The sequence below is a fragment of the Octopus bimaculoides genome, chromosome 13 (genome assembly GCF_046866305.1).
Source record: "Octopus bimaculoides isolate indiv1 chromosome 13, ASM4686630v1, whole genome shotgun sequence".
In the NCBI taxonomy this organism is placed as follows: Eukaryota; Metazoa; Mollusca; class Cephalopoda; order Octopoda; family Octopodidae; genus Octopus; species Octopus bimaculoides.
The window spans coordinates 24,367,028-24,384,473 of NC_142940.1; positions in this window are offsets into that span (position 1 = coordinate 24,367,028).

Genomic DNA, 17,446 nt, shown 5'->3' on the forward strand with positions numbered 1-17,446 from the left:
CCTAACGAGTTTGAAAAAGAGACAGATAGAAAAATAAGTACTGGGGTAGATCTGTTTGACTAAAACTCTTCAAGTATTTAGGACGCTCCATAATGAAATCTGTCGGAAGGTTAACAGCGAGTACAAAAAAATAAGAACCCACAGTGTGGTAGAAGCAATAGCCACTCATATTAAAAAGGTGTACTGGTGGAATGTCCCAGTGAAGGCCTCAATAAATTGTAAGCACAGCAAACCTGATATAATAATTTGGGATTGAGAAAACAAACTGTGCACAGTTGTTGAAATTAACTGCCCAACAGATGTTAATATAAAGCTGGAGATCAGTGAAAAAGAGCATACCTACGCTGAACTATTGAGAGGTCGGCAGTTTCTCTCTCCAGATTACAATTTCAGGTTTATACCTCTAATTATTGGGGCACTGGTACATGTTTGTTGTTGGCACTCCGTCGCTTACGACGTCGAGGGTTCCAGTTGATCCGATCAACTGAACAGCCTGCTCGTGAAATTAACGTGCAAGTGGCTGAGCACTCCAGAGACACGTGTACCCTTAACGTAGTTCTCGGGGGATATTCAGAGTGACACAGTGTGACAAGGCTGGGCCTTTGAATTACAGGCACAACAGAAACAGGAAGTAAGAGTGAGAGAAAGTTGTGGTGGAAGAGTACAGCAGGGTTCGCCACCATCCCCTGCCGGAGCCTCGTGGTGCTTTAGGTGTTTTCGCTCAACAAACACACACAACGCCCGATCTGGGAATCGAAACCGCGATCCTATGACCGCGAATTCGCTGCCCTAACTACTGGGCCATTGCGCCTCCTGGTATATGTAACACACTGCCTAAATACCAATCTTGAGAAATTAGGCTTCTCAAAACCAGAAAGGGGAAAACTAATCCGAAGACTACAGATCCAGTCCGTCGCTGGAACTGTAAAAGTCTGTAAAATTTTCCAGAAGCTTATCATTTAAATATATATGAGCAAGTCTAGATACGTAACTATATGCATGAGAGTACATATATGAAGTAAAACATACAAATCTGCACACATACAAACATACATACATACATACATACATTCATACATACATACATACATACATGCATACATGCATACATACATACATACATGCATACATACATAACCTATTGTTGATTTTGAAATTCCACTGGGTTAGCCAAGTGGTAGAGCAATAAATATTCGAATTTTCAGGAATTGATTTTGCGGTTAATCACCCTGGAACTGATAAAAACAAGTACCAACGGTATGACATTGTTGATTAGATTATAACTAATACGGGCGGCGAACTGGCAGAAACGTTAGCACGCCGGGCGAAATGCGTAGCGGTATATCGTCTGTCTCTACGTTCTGAGCTCGAATTCTACCTAGGTCGACTTTGCCTTTCGAGGTCGATAAATTAAGCACTTTTACCTAGAGTAGAATAGTATTTCCGTACGTATTCGGGCCTAGTTATTATGGAACTAAAAAAATGATTCAATCGATAGTTTTTATGATGAAATAATGAGTTCATTTTACTAGGTTAGTGCGTCTGAAAACAACATCCTAAAAAGTATCCTAAATATACTTTCAATACAATGAAACATAGCAACGTAATGAACTATTCATAAGTTCAGACACGCATCTTATCTTTTGATCATGTTTGAGTTGTTTATTTTCGTACGTTTTAACAAGTGATTTTATGAGAAGGTCGGGTTTATTAACTAATAACAAACACGCTGAGCTTATTCTCGTCATAGTTTTCCCTACTTAACTGAATCTTCATACATATGTAAACGATAGTAATCTTTTTTCATTATTATTATTATTGTGTTTGAAATTTAGTGCTTTTATAAAGAAACAATATACGTGTGGAATTTTAAATGTTATTTTATTCATAAATTGTTATAGCGATTTAATTTACGCATCTGATAACTTATTCCCCCCAAGCCTAAAATATATCTGTATATCAAGAGGGGGAATAATTTTTAATTAAAACATACAAACCGCGAGGCAGGTCTCAGGCAATTAGAACTATCGAAATTTGATTGGGTTTTAATTAGCCGCAATCTTCAAGCATAATTAGTGTGAATTTGCTTGTTTACTTGAGAAACAGTTGTGTCCTCTAGGTATTCTTTCTATTTTTGATATTTATCAGGAAGTAAAATAATAAAACAATGGATAATATCGTATAATTTGTATGTGAATATATATACATATACATATACATATACATATACATATATGTGTGTGTGTATTTATATATATGTATATTCAGTCAAATGACTGAAACAAGAGAATATATTTATAATTCTATGTATTTATGTTTGTGGGGGAATCTTTGGGAATGTGTGCGCGAGTTTATGTTTGTGCGTGCGCCTGTGTGCTCCTGTGTTTGCACGTGTATGTGTTTGTGCATCTGTGTATATTTCCTCTTATATAGTTGTGTAATTGGAATACCGTGAAGGAATATTTTCCTGACCTTGAATATTAAATTTTCCTCTCATTTATCTCATTTATTCTGACTACTACTTACGGAAAGATTTCAATTGTGTTCAGTAAATTACCTTCGCTGAATTGCTACATGAATTTACTTTACTTTCTTTTTCTTGTATAATTTTTCAATTATTGTGGCACTCCTTAGTATTAATACATTCCATTAAGTCAACTTCTTATTCAACACCCTCTGTTAAAGCTTATCACACTTATATTTCTTTGTTCATTGTTACATTATGACTTTACATATATAAAAAAGATTAAATAGCTAAATATGCATCACGAACATTTGTTTCTGTTTAACTATATGTAACGTCCATGTTATTTCTGCGTGAACAAATGACAGAAATGATGCGGTGGAGACACAGCTCATCTGAGAGAACATGAATTCTGCAACACACATTCGATCACGATGCAGATGTCAATTCATTTCAGTTACATTTTAATTTACTTCAATATGTAATGTTCTCTCAGATGAGCTGTGTCTCCACCGTATCATTTCTGTCAGTTGTTCACGCAGAAATCACATGGACGTTCCATATAGTTAAAAAGAAACAAATGTTTGTAGTTCATCTTAATTTCCACGCGTATCTGAATAAATATCGAACTTATTGAGTAGCTTAAAATTTGTGTCATAACGAAGAATTGTGGAGGCATTCATCAGAGTAAATATTAAATTCGGTTGGATTATATTACTATAACTTTTCTTCGCGTTGCATATATAGTATTCTGGTTAAATGTTTTGCAACAATCATTTGTTTGGAGTTCATCTCGGCCCCAGAGAGAATCTAACAAACTCAAATATGTTTGTTAGATATACCGATATTTCTACCGATAATTCTACCCCATATGGATTATCACAACAACGTACTCACACGCTCATGAACAAAATCTCTTGAGAACCAGTTTTAGCAAAAATCAAAGTTTCAATACCGATGTTATAGACATTCCACACACACACACACACACACACACACACACACACACACACACATATATATATACACACATACACACACCACCACCACCACCACATCTCCACCGAACAAAACAAGACATCTCGGATGACAACTGAAAAATTCTATTCCCAAATACACTAACTGACATAAATAATCTGACAAGAAGCAACCAAGATAACCATCATAACACCTATTTTACATAAATGATAAGGAAAATGAAAAGCAGAAAATTCAACAATAGACAAGCATTTTTATATATCTTGTGAAAACTCTGCTACTTAAATGTGCTCAAGGGTGACAAGAATATAAAATGCCTCATTCATTCCTTCTATAGAGCACATGATTTAGACACCTGTTTTCCGACAGACTCTAGCAGTGTAATAACATCTATAACGTGAACTTAATTAAAATCTAGGATATATGTAAAATGATCAAATCTATGTAAAATGAGCTTTTCCACTAGAACTTTCAGGCATAGAGAAATAAACTGGTGCATGAAAGAAGAACTGTCTAAACTGAAATCGAAATTTTATATTCTGATTCTACATATTGCTTGGTGTTCATTTTGGTGTGAGAGATAAATAAATAAATTTTAATAAGTATGCGTCCACTCGCATAGCCACCCTACTAATTCTGCGTTTTGAATACTGAAAATGTAAGGAACTGTAAACTTGTTTTAATACTATTAACTTTTTGTTGGTTAAATATTATCTATATAACATTTTATAAATCATATGCAACCCCCACCACCCGCAAAAAAGCATTTATTAGAATTTTTTATTTATTTATATAGTTTGTATTAATTTTATTTATAAGAAAAACCTATATTCAGAAAAGCTCTTTCAACGTAAATAAAATGTAAATTCTTAATTACAATTATGATATGCAATAAAAGAAACGGTGCACAAATCTCAAACGAAATACATAAACAGTGAACGCCATAAAATAGCATCCATTGTCTTTTCCAGTCAAAGTGAGGTAAACTTTCTCTTGATTTCTGTACATCTAGTATATATAAATCACAGTATGTGCGTTTATATTGACTACCACATACATTTCCACAGTTCCCAACCGATTCTCACGAAACTTTACACACACATTACGTATGTCTCAAGGATGGTCATGTACTAAAACATTTTGCCCAGGGCTCTCGCGTAAATGGACAGACCGGGAGAAACGGTGGTTTACACGGGTTTTTCGTTATATGTACATAATTTGTTTGTATGTAGGGTCTTCTATTCTTCTGGAATTTATATGGCCGTATATTGGCATACAGAGAATGTTTTTACATTTGTTTCAATTAATATTTATTTATGTTGGAAATTGTGTATTAATACTTGGTTAGAGAATGTTATAAAAGCGAAAGGATTTTGTCTATTTATTTATTTCGACTGTCCAACTTCGACGGTGATTAAATTGACTAGGAACGATGTACGCAATGAATATCCAATACCAGACAATCTTAATCTCCATATTTAAACTGCATTAAACTTTGGCAAGCTTACCTTTACCTATTCTGAGTTAGTTGGAAGGTGATACTCCCTTCCCTCTCTTTTATTTGTTGATACCTTTGTTTACCTACCAATGCGTTGTTTCACTTTAAGGATGCTTATTTACCCATCCATTATGATATTTCGAACGTGACATTTTTTTATTGCGAAATGTTAAAGATTCAAAGCAGTATTCGTGAATTGAAGTCAAATTTTCAACGTCTTCATTCAATTTTCTTACACTGTTTCTGACAAGAAATTTCGCTTTTATATAAAACAACTATATTTTGTAGTCGTTATCCGTAATCTATTCCCAAAACACTTTAGTAGCTCTACTTTGCATCGCTTGCAAACTTATATGTTTATTAGTTAAAGTGCCAGGACGTTCACAATAACCAGCCTTCAATTTGGCTTTCTCTTCCTATGTTAATCGGAAGCATACATTGCCGTGCTACTCATAAAACCGTCTCGGTAGTTCAATTAATTAGTTTCAAAAATGCCACCAAAGCAACTTAAATCGTCCACAGGATGAATGTGTTTGCTAATTTTATATGGATTTGTGCCTATTTTCATTACCTTTTCTGAATTCACAAGCTTTCCAGTTTTATATTTAAGAGATGAAGAATTATGTACATTATTTACATTTGACGGATATTTGTCCTCATCTTACTTGTTGTTAACACAACGTTTCGGCTGATATACCCTCCAGCCTTCATCAGGGGTCCTGGGGAAATTTCGAACCTGGGTTCTCATTCCTAAGATATTTTTCAATGCTGTTGTTGTTGTTGTTATTATTATTATTATTATTGTTCAGTAGTTTTATTTTTATAACGTGCTTTCACTTCACTACCTAGCGCAGCTCTGTGCTCCTTGGGTATGTGCTGTGGTTTGCTGTGGTGCTCTTATGTTTACTGTATTGAAAGTGTTTTGCGTAGAATGTGTGCAGTACCCAGTAGTGCAATTTTCTGTATGTTATATATATTTGTAAGTCCTGGTGTTTTTCTTATGTATTTGTCTGAATATTTTTTTATTATACCTAAGGCACCTACTATGATAGGAATTGTTTCTGTTTTTAGACTCCACATTCGAGTTATCTCTATTTCCAGGTCTTTGTATTTTGAAAGTTTTTCCATTTCTTTTCGAGAAACGTTGTCATCTGCTGGTATTGATACATCAATTAGAAAGCATTTTTTTTCTTCGTGATCTTTGACAACTATATCTGGTCTATTTGCCTTAATTTCTCTATCTGTGTGTATTGGCATATCCCAGAGTATGGTTGCTTTCTCGTTTTCTGTGACCTTTTCTGGCGTGTGTTTATACCATCATTTTCCGTTGTTATTCCATAGTGTTGGCATAGCTTCCAGTGTATATAGGTCCCAGCTCTGTCGTGTCTGTGAATATATTCCTTCTTAGCCAGGACTGGGCAGCCAGAGATAATATGATTTATTGTTTCTTGTCCATCTCCACATATTCTACAGTTACTTGTTATATTTCTTTTCATTATGTATTTTTGGTAATTTCTGGTGGGGAGGCTTTGGTCTTGTGCAGCAATTAAAAATCCTTCAGTCTCTGCTTTGAGTCCTGAGCTTCTCAGCCATTGCTGGGATTTTTCTCTGTCTATTTCTTTCGCATTTAGTTTAGCCCAGTATTTACCATGTAGGGGCTTTTCTTGCCATCGTTTTATCATGGTCCGTTGCTGTTCTAGTTTTAGTTTGGATTTCTTCTTCTTCTTCTTCTTCTTCTTCTTCTTCTTCTTCTTCTTCTTCTTCTTCTTCTTCTTCTTCTTCTTCTTCTTCTTCTTCTTCTTCTTCTTCTTCTTCTTCTTCTTCTTCGTATTTGTTAGGTAGATTGATTTCTTGTTTGTATTTGTCAGCTTCCTTAAATACTGAAAACAGTTTTTTGTTTTGCTCGTGTTTTGTGGCTATTTGTATTAGCTTTCCTTGCTTCTGGAGTAGGTATTTTTGCAGTCCTATGGTGGTTATTTTATAATAGTTTTCTAGCTGTATAGGACCCCTGCCACCTTCTGTGCGTTGTATATATACCCTTTCTATGTCAGATTTTGGGTAGTGCATCCTATATCCTGTCATTATTTTTCTTGTTTTCCTGTCTATTTTACATAGTTCGTTTAGTGTCCTGTTAAGGATGTTGTAGCTGTAGCTTATAACTGGGACAGCTAAAGTGTTGATACCCATTATCTTGTTTTTAGCATTGAGCTGTTTTTAGTATTGATCTAACTCGTCTATAGTACTCTTTCTTTATTTTTTCTTTCATTTGTGTATGTTGTATCCTATCTAGTTCATTGACTCCTAAATACTTATATGGTTGGCTTTCGTCTAGTTCTCTTATTTCATTGGCTTTATCTTGTGTTATATTGCTACTTTTAACTAATTTTCCTCTTTTCAGGGTTGCTTTGGCACATTTTTCTAATCCGAATTTCATATCTATTTCCTTGGTAAAGCCGTTGTACTGTCTGTAGTAGTGTTTCTAGCTCTTTGTCGTTTTTTGCATATAATTTTAGGTCATCCATATATAGAAGGTGGCTGACTGTTTTTCCGTAGCATTTATAACCGCATCCAGTTCTATTTAGCAATTCGGTTAAAGGTGTGAGTGCCAGGCAGAACAGGAGTGGAGAGAGCGTGTCTCCCTGGAATATTCCTCTTCTAATGGGGATGGCTTTCGTTTTCACAAGTCCCTCTTTTGTTTGGAGCTGTAGCACTGTCTGCCATTTGTTCATTGAGTGCTCTATGTATTTTATGATAATTGGTGCCACCTTGTTTATGGCTAGTGTTTCCAGAATCCACGTGTGGGGAACACTGTCGAAAGCCTTTTGGTAGTCCACCCAGGCCATACTGAGGCCTTTCTTCTTTCTGCGGCTGTCTTCAGTTATGGCTTTATTGATCAATAATTGATCTTTACAGCCGTATGAGCCCTTGCAGCATCCCTTCTGCTCTTCTGGAAACAGGTTGTTATTTTCCAGGTGTTTACTCAATCTCTGCGATATTATTGCAGTAAAGGCTTTGTAGATCGTAGGGAGACAGGTTATAGGTCTATAGTTTTGTGGTCTCTCCGTTTCCGTGGATTTGGGGATTAAGATGGTTTTCCCTTTTGTGAGCCATTCAAGCATTGTCTCTGGATCTGCTAGTATGTTGTTAAAGTTTTCTGCCAGCTTTTTATGCATTCCTGGCAGGTGCTTTAACCAGAAATTAGGGATCTCGTCGTGTCCAGGTGCCTTCCAGTTGCTTAGTCTTTGCAGTGTCTGGGTTACCTCTTCAGTTGTTATAGGGGCTTAGAGTTGCTCAGGTGCTAAGTTCGTTGTTTTAATGGTCCTTTTCTGGGGTTGTTGCTTCACCGACCATATTTGTTTCCAGAATTTCTCTAGTTCTTCTGCTGTTGGTGCTGCAGTAATGTCTATTTTATTTTTACCCAATTCTTGGTAGAGTTTTTTGGGGTTGGATTTGAACTGTTTGTTTTGTTCAAAGAAACGTTGGCGTTTCTCATACCGGCGGATCCTTTGTGCTTTGGCAAGGATGTCTTGCTTTAGTTTTTCTTTTGCCTCAGGTAAGTCTTTTTCTGTAATGCTGTATTTGTACAGTATTTTTGTTTTCTTCTTGTTACTTAGTAGTGTTGATTGTTTACTAATTTCGTTGACAATCGATAAATCTTTTCTCTTTTTTTTAATTTTGTTCTGGATGTTATTTATCCACAAGGTCTGTTTGGGTGGTAGAACTCCTGTTCGGATGGGTTTGAGTGAGTATCCTGCTTCTTTTGTGGCTGCAGTGGCTGCCGCATATATTATATCATTTAGCTCAGTGATATTGCCTGTTGTTTCTGTGGTTGTTAGTTCCGTGACGGCCAGGTTTATGCTATTTATTATTGATGTTGTTTTATTGTCTATTTTGATTTTTGGGAGATATAATCTGTGGTCCATTCTAAGATCTGTGGTTTTCAGTTCTTTGGTTATTTTCATTTTCATAGTATCGTAATTATTAGGTTTCCCTTCGTTATTTCCAGGCTTTATATTTGTTTTGCCTTCCTTTTCATTCATATGTTTGTCTGTGGTGTTCTGGTTTGGTGCTTTTTGTACACTATTATACATCTCTACGGTCTGGGTTTGTTGTTTTTTGTTTACTTCGTTTTTGCCGGAAATGTTACGTTTGTCCTCGTGTTTTGCTATCTCAGTGTTTATATTATTATTTGGCATTGCTGTGTGACTACTATCTAGATTTTCCTGATGTATTTTTCCTTTCAATTGTTCTATTTCTATTTCTGATATTTTTTTTGCTTTTAGAATATATCTTCTTATGTTAGCTAGATTGTTAGGGTTCATTGTTTTATCGAGGTCTATATTTACATTATTTTTCTTCCATATTTTATATGTATGTGTTGTTGCGTTTTCGTTTTTTGGGTAGTGTACTGCTGTGAAATAGGCGTGTAGGATCGAAATGTGTTCCTCACGTGTCCATTTATGCCGTTTTGGCTTTGTTTGCGGGACATGAGGAACAACGTCCGGTCCTTTATTTTGACGGTCATCGTTTTCGTAGGGTACCGGTTCGTTTATTTCTGTTGTCAGATTGTTTTGCACGTTCAGATCTTCGTATTTTTTTCGTAACAAGCTTACAGTACGCACTTCTCGGTTGTTATTCTTGGGTGTAATAATACCGGTGTTATTTAATCTGTTTGTAATTTTTTTGTACATGGTGTTTTGGGGTTCGAAAATGGTTTGATTTTGATGTAACACGTGTGTTTACGATCGCTGTGCGGGTAGTGGAGGTATCAAGTTAAAATACATCATTATATTTGGAAAGATAGAAATAAATTTCAATGAGTATTACTTACTCGGATATAATCCAACCCTTTGTCAGCTACTTTTTGGCTCAATGCGATGTCTTTATTTCCGATGTTTTTGGATAAGTTTCGAAGCAGTGATTTATCGTTCTCACATGTTAAACGTCCCCTCACATGTTAAACTTCCCCCTTATTATTATTATTATTATTATTATTATTATTATTATTATTATTATTATTATTGTTGTCGTTGTTGTTGTTGTTGTTGTTGTTGTTATTATTATCCAGGTCACTGCCTGGAATTAAACTCGAAATCGTGGGGTTACTAACCACGACGCCATATGCCCGTGGACATTTTAGGGCTTATAAGTCTAATATTTTCCTATACTTCTTTAATATCGGTTTCCATATACTACTCATATCTGCATTCGGTTTGCATAGGAGGTTGTTGTGTCCTGGCATATGTGCTGATTCTTTGAGGGAACGGTATATTTCACCTTTATATACCACAGCTGCATGGGATGGAGTACACGCAGTCTTTGGTCATATTCTCTTCTATTGATGGTTTTTGTTTTTAACGGAATATTTGCGATGTGTAGTATTACTCTTGGATACTGTCCCGATGTCATATGGGCCGCATATCTTTTCTATCTTTTCGGAGAGGCCTTTCACATAGGGTAGACAAACTGTAGACAGTTTATTGGTTTCATCCTCTCTTTTCTTCATAACTGGAGTGGATAGTATGTTTTGGGGATAGTTGTTGCTTAATAGATTGTTATTGAGCTTGATCATTTCTTCGTGGTGTGTATCACGGTCGCTACTTATATTCTTTGCACGATGTTTTAGGCACTGTGCAATCCCTCTGTTTACACTGTATGGATGATGGGAATTGAAGTTGAGGTATGTTCCAGTGAAGGTCGGCTTGCGGTATACGGATGTTCTGAATCCATACTTGGTGCGTGCTATTAATACGTCCAGAAGCTTTGTCGTTAAATTGATTCTATGCTCCACTCATTGGCTATGACAAGAAGAGGTATTGGCTATAAAAGTCAGATCTTTTTATTGGTCTGTCATAACACGTGCAGGTGCCTATGTCAAACATTTCATTGAACTCCTCTAATTCCTTATCAGAGATATCTCCTCGTCTGCTTATTATTTTATTGTTTTATTCAGTCATTTGACAGTGGCCATGCTGGAGCACTGCCTTTAGTCGAAAAAATCGACCCCAGGACTCATTCTTTTGTAAGACTAGTACTTATTTTATCGGTTGCCGAACCACTAAGTTACGGGGGACGTAAACACACCGACATCCGTTGTCAAGCGATGGTGGGGTACAAACACAGACACACGCACACACACATACATATCTAAATATATATATATATATATATATATATATATATATATATACAACGGGCTTCTTTCAGTTTCCATCTACCAAATCCACTCACAATGCTTTGGTCGGCCGGACGCAATAGTAGAAGACACTTGCCCAAGGTGCCACGCAGTGGGACTGAACCAGGAACCATGAGGTTGGGAAGCAAGCTTCTTACCATACAACCACTCCTGTGGTAAGCAAGCTTCTTACTACACAGCCACTCCTTCTTGATAGATATTTTGCTTACTTTATACTTAATTGTTGCAGTTTCAATTTATGGAGGTATTTTTGTAAAATTATAATGCAATTCAGCTCTGAAATAATCTGAAAAACAAAAGAAAATTATTTAACAAATTTATACATTTTCTAAAAAATTCATTTACCATATATTGAAAAGTTGTAATTTTACCATGTTGCAAGTGTACTACCAACCAATTGTCTTATATCTCAATGTTTTTTTTGCTACTATTACTCATCAGATGTTTTAAACAAGGTTTCTACAATGAAATACGATCAAATGTTTCATATCCATAGGCAATTTAGTATATATGTGTTAGAGATTATATGATTAATATAGAAAATTAGGGTATATGGGCAGGAGTGGCTGTGTGATAAAAAGCTTGCTTACCAACCACATGGTTCCGGGTTCAGTTCCATAGCGTGGAACATTGGGCAAATGTCTTCTACTATAGCCTCGGGCCGATCAAAGCCTTGTGAGAGAATCTGGTAGACGGAAACTGAAAGAAGCCCGTCGTATATATTTATGTGTCTGTGTGTCTCTGTGCGTGCGTCTCTGTGCGTGCGTCTCCCCACCATCACTTGACAATCGGTGCTGGTGTGTTTACGTCCCCTTAACTTAGTGGTTCGGCAAAAGGCACCGATAGAATAAGTACTAGGCTTACAAAGAATAAGTCCTGCGCTCGATTTGTTCGAATAAATGCGATGCTCCAGCATGGCTGCAGTTAAATAATGAAACTATTAAAAGAGTAAAAGAGTATTTAATTGTGGAGGTTGTATGCGATGGGTACGGGGTGAGTCATATAACTCCCATACGTTGTATTTAAAATAATATTTGAAACTGTGCATACACTGGAATTAAGGTACCTTTAAAATGATTGTGTTTCGACCTCACCCCTAGTGTACAGTATGTCGTTAACTATTACTTACAGGAGAGTTTAATTTCGTCGTCGATTTGATACGTTTTGTCTATTTGAGTGCTATAACACTGCAAACACCACACAAAAGGTCAAAAAGAAATAGCACTCTACTCAAATTCATGACAGACTCGCAAATAACTATATAAAGCGACTATTCAGATCATAATCTTTATTCGAAATGTAGGCGATGGTTTCAAATTATCAAAATTTCAACACTTCTGATCTTATTTCCGCTAACCGTACAAATCACTGACTGCTAAAACCTATCAACCTATACAATATACATCGAAAACACCTCGAAGTAATTTCTCGACTGTAGTAGGTCAAAAAACCGTTATACAATTACATGTTTTTTTTTGCTGCGTCTCCACCAAATCCTGCACCTGACCACATAAACTGCTGTATTTACAGCTATATATATTCCATATGCTATAAACAAAACTTATACAACATAAAATCATTCACCCCGAGATAAATCATCTCAGTAGTAGATCACATAGAGTTTGTAAAGAATATTTCAAACAAGTTTTCAATAACAGTAGCATAATCTATCAACTCTCTTTTTTACAAGAAAAATAAGAGAACAGCCTAAACAGACCACATGCGTAGAGAAAAAATAGCCCAACCAAATAGGTGAGTTAATACACTTTATTTTGTGCTCCATGATGCTGTCTATGCTGTTCCTGTGATTATGTGCATAACTTACCTGCAACCTCTCATTTATAACCATCCTGGACACTATTACACCATTGAAAGAACACAAATGGTCTCATTAATCTTTACAAACATGGTAAATAAATATTTAAAAAAACTAAATAAAATTATAAGTAGCGTTACTATTTGCATACATGTCGATAGGAAGCATAACACTGAGTGTACAGTTAAGCAGCATCTGTCATGTTAGGAATGACTTCCCTGTGGCAACTTCAAGAATCTACACACATATTCAAGAGTAAACAGAGCCGAAATATATCGAACTCAGATTGCTTCAGTTCAAACAAAGAACTTCTGTATGACAGAATGTATAGTATCATGATTAATTAGACGCAAGTATAAAATATCCGGAGCTATAGATCGATGGATTTTGATCAACCGATTTCCACACAGCTTATCCCTATTCGTTCAGAACTGATCTGGGTTGAAACACAAAATATTATTCGTTCCTCAGTGAAAATGGGTACTGGTCTCTAGATTATGACTATCAGGTTACGTATGACAAGAATTAATAGACGGTTTTGCCCGTGGATATTTATTGAATTTATCAGATATTCACAAACGTTAATCACTGCAGACATCCAAAATATCTTAACTATTATACACGCCATCAATGATATTTCCATCACAATGGATCAAGTGTTACTAGACGAGAGTCTATGAGTAATAACAATATGAGTGAAAAACAACTGATCGATCAGGTAGTGAATTAGATGAATAACTAATTCACTAAGAATGATAATCCTCCTCATGTTCATGATCATGATCATGATAATTATGATGAACATGCTGATGATAATGATAATTATGATGAACATGATGGTCATGCTGATAACGATGATAACGATGACGATGATGATGTATAAAGTTTGTTTAACTAGCATGTATGAAAACGTCGATGTTAAATATTAAGACTAATTAAAATATAATTGACACATGATAAAATCTGGATGATCGATTTTATAATTGTGAAATGAACTGTTTCTGACCTTGAATAGATTAAATAATGATCTGATAGAACGTTATTAATTAAGAAATTATATTATGCGGGAGAAAAACCACAATAAAGTGAAATAATAAGATTGAAATACAAACCGAAGAGACCCAGAGGGAGTACATTTTATATGATTACAACACTTGTACAAGTCTTATTGATGGAATTATTATTAGTAGCGAATTTCTTTCATTCTTTCTGCTGCTATTTTTGCGCTGTTTCTTTTGATTGTTGTCTCTAATGCACACTTTCGGATCAGCTAAACAGACGATTATGTGGATAAAATTAACTTGAAATATTATCTCTGAGTAAAAAATGACCTTGACTTCTGAATTATAAATCACATAAAGAATTAATTAAATTATTGCAACACATACCTGGAATATGTATAACTAATTTTTATAAAAATATATAATTGTTTTTTTCTGATAAGGATCTCTATTTGATACACACATACACCCAGAAACACATGCATATATATATATATATATATATATATACAGAGAGAGAGAGAGAGAGAGAGAGAGAGAGAGAGAGAGAGAGAGAGAGATACTTATGCATATAGATATATACATGTGTATATATGCACATATACATGCATACAAACATGCAAATATATGCATATATGTATGTAGATATATATTTATATATACATACACACAGAAATACATACATACACACACACACACATATACACATACATGCATATTTACATTCACGCATTCATACAGAAAGCTTTGCGCATAGAATAAATAAACGCTATAGAGTTGGGTTAGAAGATTGCGCAGATCTATAATCAGTCGATGATGATCTCGACTCGTGATGCATCTATTCGTTAGATTGCCGGTGTTGTAACTAAGCTTACTCCGTTTCTTTATCGCATCTCCCCCAAGTGTAAGGTATACCCCCTAAGATCTGTTATTATTGTACCTTGATCTGCGTCTTTGATGTATTTTGGAAATATTTTTAAGCCCATTTCCAAAGGTACCTTTATCGTTTATTTCCGTTAATATTTAATACATATATTTTTATTTTATATTGTATTAATAATAATAAGTTGTCTAAGAATTCTTTTCGATAAACCAATATAATTTATATTGTAATTTATAAAATAATTCTTATTTTATTTTATTTTATTCTAATTTATCCTTATTTATAAGTCAGTTATACCTTTTGAATCATTCTGTAAAGAAATGTTTTATAAAATTTGATATTTTTTGTATTTTATATTATTAAATTTTTATGTATTTAAATACCCTCTTATGCATCTGTGTAGCTTCTATAACTTATAAAAGGTTTTGGAGTTTATAATTTCTTCTCATAAAACTCATTAGACTCACTACATAATACAATATTATGTATTTTATATTTGAAATTAAACATTGTTTTATAAATGTTTTGTATTTATATTTGATATTTTTATACATTTGTATATCCTTTCATATACTTTCTTAATGTTTATAATTCATAAATAATTTTTATTGACAATTCATGAGGTCTTTTATATTATTCACTGGATATGAGAATCCTTACTTTAGTAAATTTTTTTATCACGGAATATATTCATTATATGTTTATATGTCTAAACTGGTTAAGGTTTTATCATGATCTCCTAAACACTGTTAAGGAAAAGTCCTAATAGTTTTTCTTATATTAAAGTGTCCCATTAATAGGTTTTAAATTTATTTTCTATCATTATTTTATTTTTTGATCTAAATTTTCTCAATTTAATATTATAAATTTCCTAAGCTATGAATTACTACGTCCCATATCCTTCAATTCTAATTTCCACCCCGAAAGTTTTCATTATAATCCCCTTTAAGTTCATAATCCAAGTAAGTATTGACCACCCCATCATTCTTTCTTCCATTTATCCCCCCTTCCCTATTAGGTGTTGCCTTACCAATACAACCCACACTTTTGTGTAAAGCTAGATATATGGTTCCAGTACACTGAGAGTCTAGTAGATTGCCTGACATTAATCGATTTATCATCATTAACTAGAATACAGTTTTCAATTCCCAATGTAATTCATTCTAAATGGTTTAAGACTACGTTCTTCATAAAGTCTCCTAAATATAAGTTACTAGGTCACCAGTCTTTTTATCCTGACCCCTACTATTTCCTCTGCTACTCTCTAAATTATAGTAGGCTTGACGTGGTATGCATTGTTTTCTAAATTCATTCTGCCTCAGATAAGACAAAAGAAACAATGTAAATATTTTGAGTTCTATTATTAATGTAAATATGTTTTAAAAAATGGCTATATCCTTATGTTTGAAGTCTATGCGGTCATCTGACGAGAACGGTTTCTTTCAAATTGCTGTAATATTTTCATTAATCAATTATAGAAGACGCTTGAAACGGCCGTAATGAATTGACACCTATACATCTGTGTTACTCATTTATATTCTGTTCACTTACCTTGGAATTGGCACTTTGGAAATACTATAGAAAGTACATTTATAAAAGTACATGTCTGAATAAACAAGATCGTATATCTTCAATTAGCAGGAATATTAGTTTCAAACACCCCTGTATGGTGTCTTGATATTTAATATTTAATTAATATTGTCTGGGTGTTCAGATTATACCGACCTAGCAAGGTGCCTCAATTTAAGTAGCTAATTCAAATGAATCTTAACTTATCTTACACACGCTCGCACGTGCACACACATACACACACACTCACACATATATAATTATTATGTAATAAAACATAGTTTGTGTGTGTGAACTCGCGCGTATGGATTCGAAAACTGAGATGCCGATTGTGATATATGAGGTATCAAAATATTCGGTAATCTTTCGACTACCAAATAAACTATGTTTTTTTGCAAGACAAATCTTTTTTACTACAAAAATAACCTTGAAAACTAGGTCGGGTCGCCCTAGTTTACAGTCTTTAGCTAAGGGACGCAACTCTACCTGAGCAATCTTTCAAGGTTATACCGTGAACTTTGCTATTATTATTTAGTAGATAATCTTTTAACACGAAATATGTTTGTCTGTGTTTTGTTTAGCCCAAAGTTGCCTCTGATATGGCAGAGGGGGGAGGGGAGGCGGTGGAGGAGAAAGAGGGGAGGAGAAGGAGGGGAGGAGAATGGGGGAGGAGAATGGGGAGGAGGAGGAGGGGAGGAGGGGATGAGGAGGAGGAGGAGGAGAAGGAGGAGGAGAAGGAGGAGGAGAAGGAGGAGGAGAAGGAGGAGGAGAAGGAGGAGGAGAAGGAGGAGGAGGAGGAAGACGATGACTAAAAGAAAATAGTGTTGTGGGTGGAAGTGGAAGTACGGCGGATACAGACAGTAAACCACATGAGTAAAGTGAGAGGTGTGATAATGAAGCTAACCAGAACTTTACTTAGTGTACCTAGAATCCGACATGTCAATGCATAAAAGACAAATAGTTAATAGAGGTGTGTGGGCCTGATGGAGTTGAATAAAAAAACCAAAATACTGGAAGAAACTGAAGTATGGCATAAAAGTA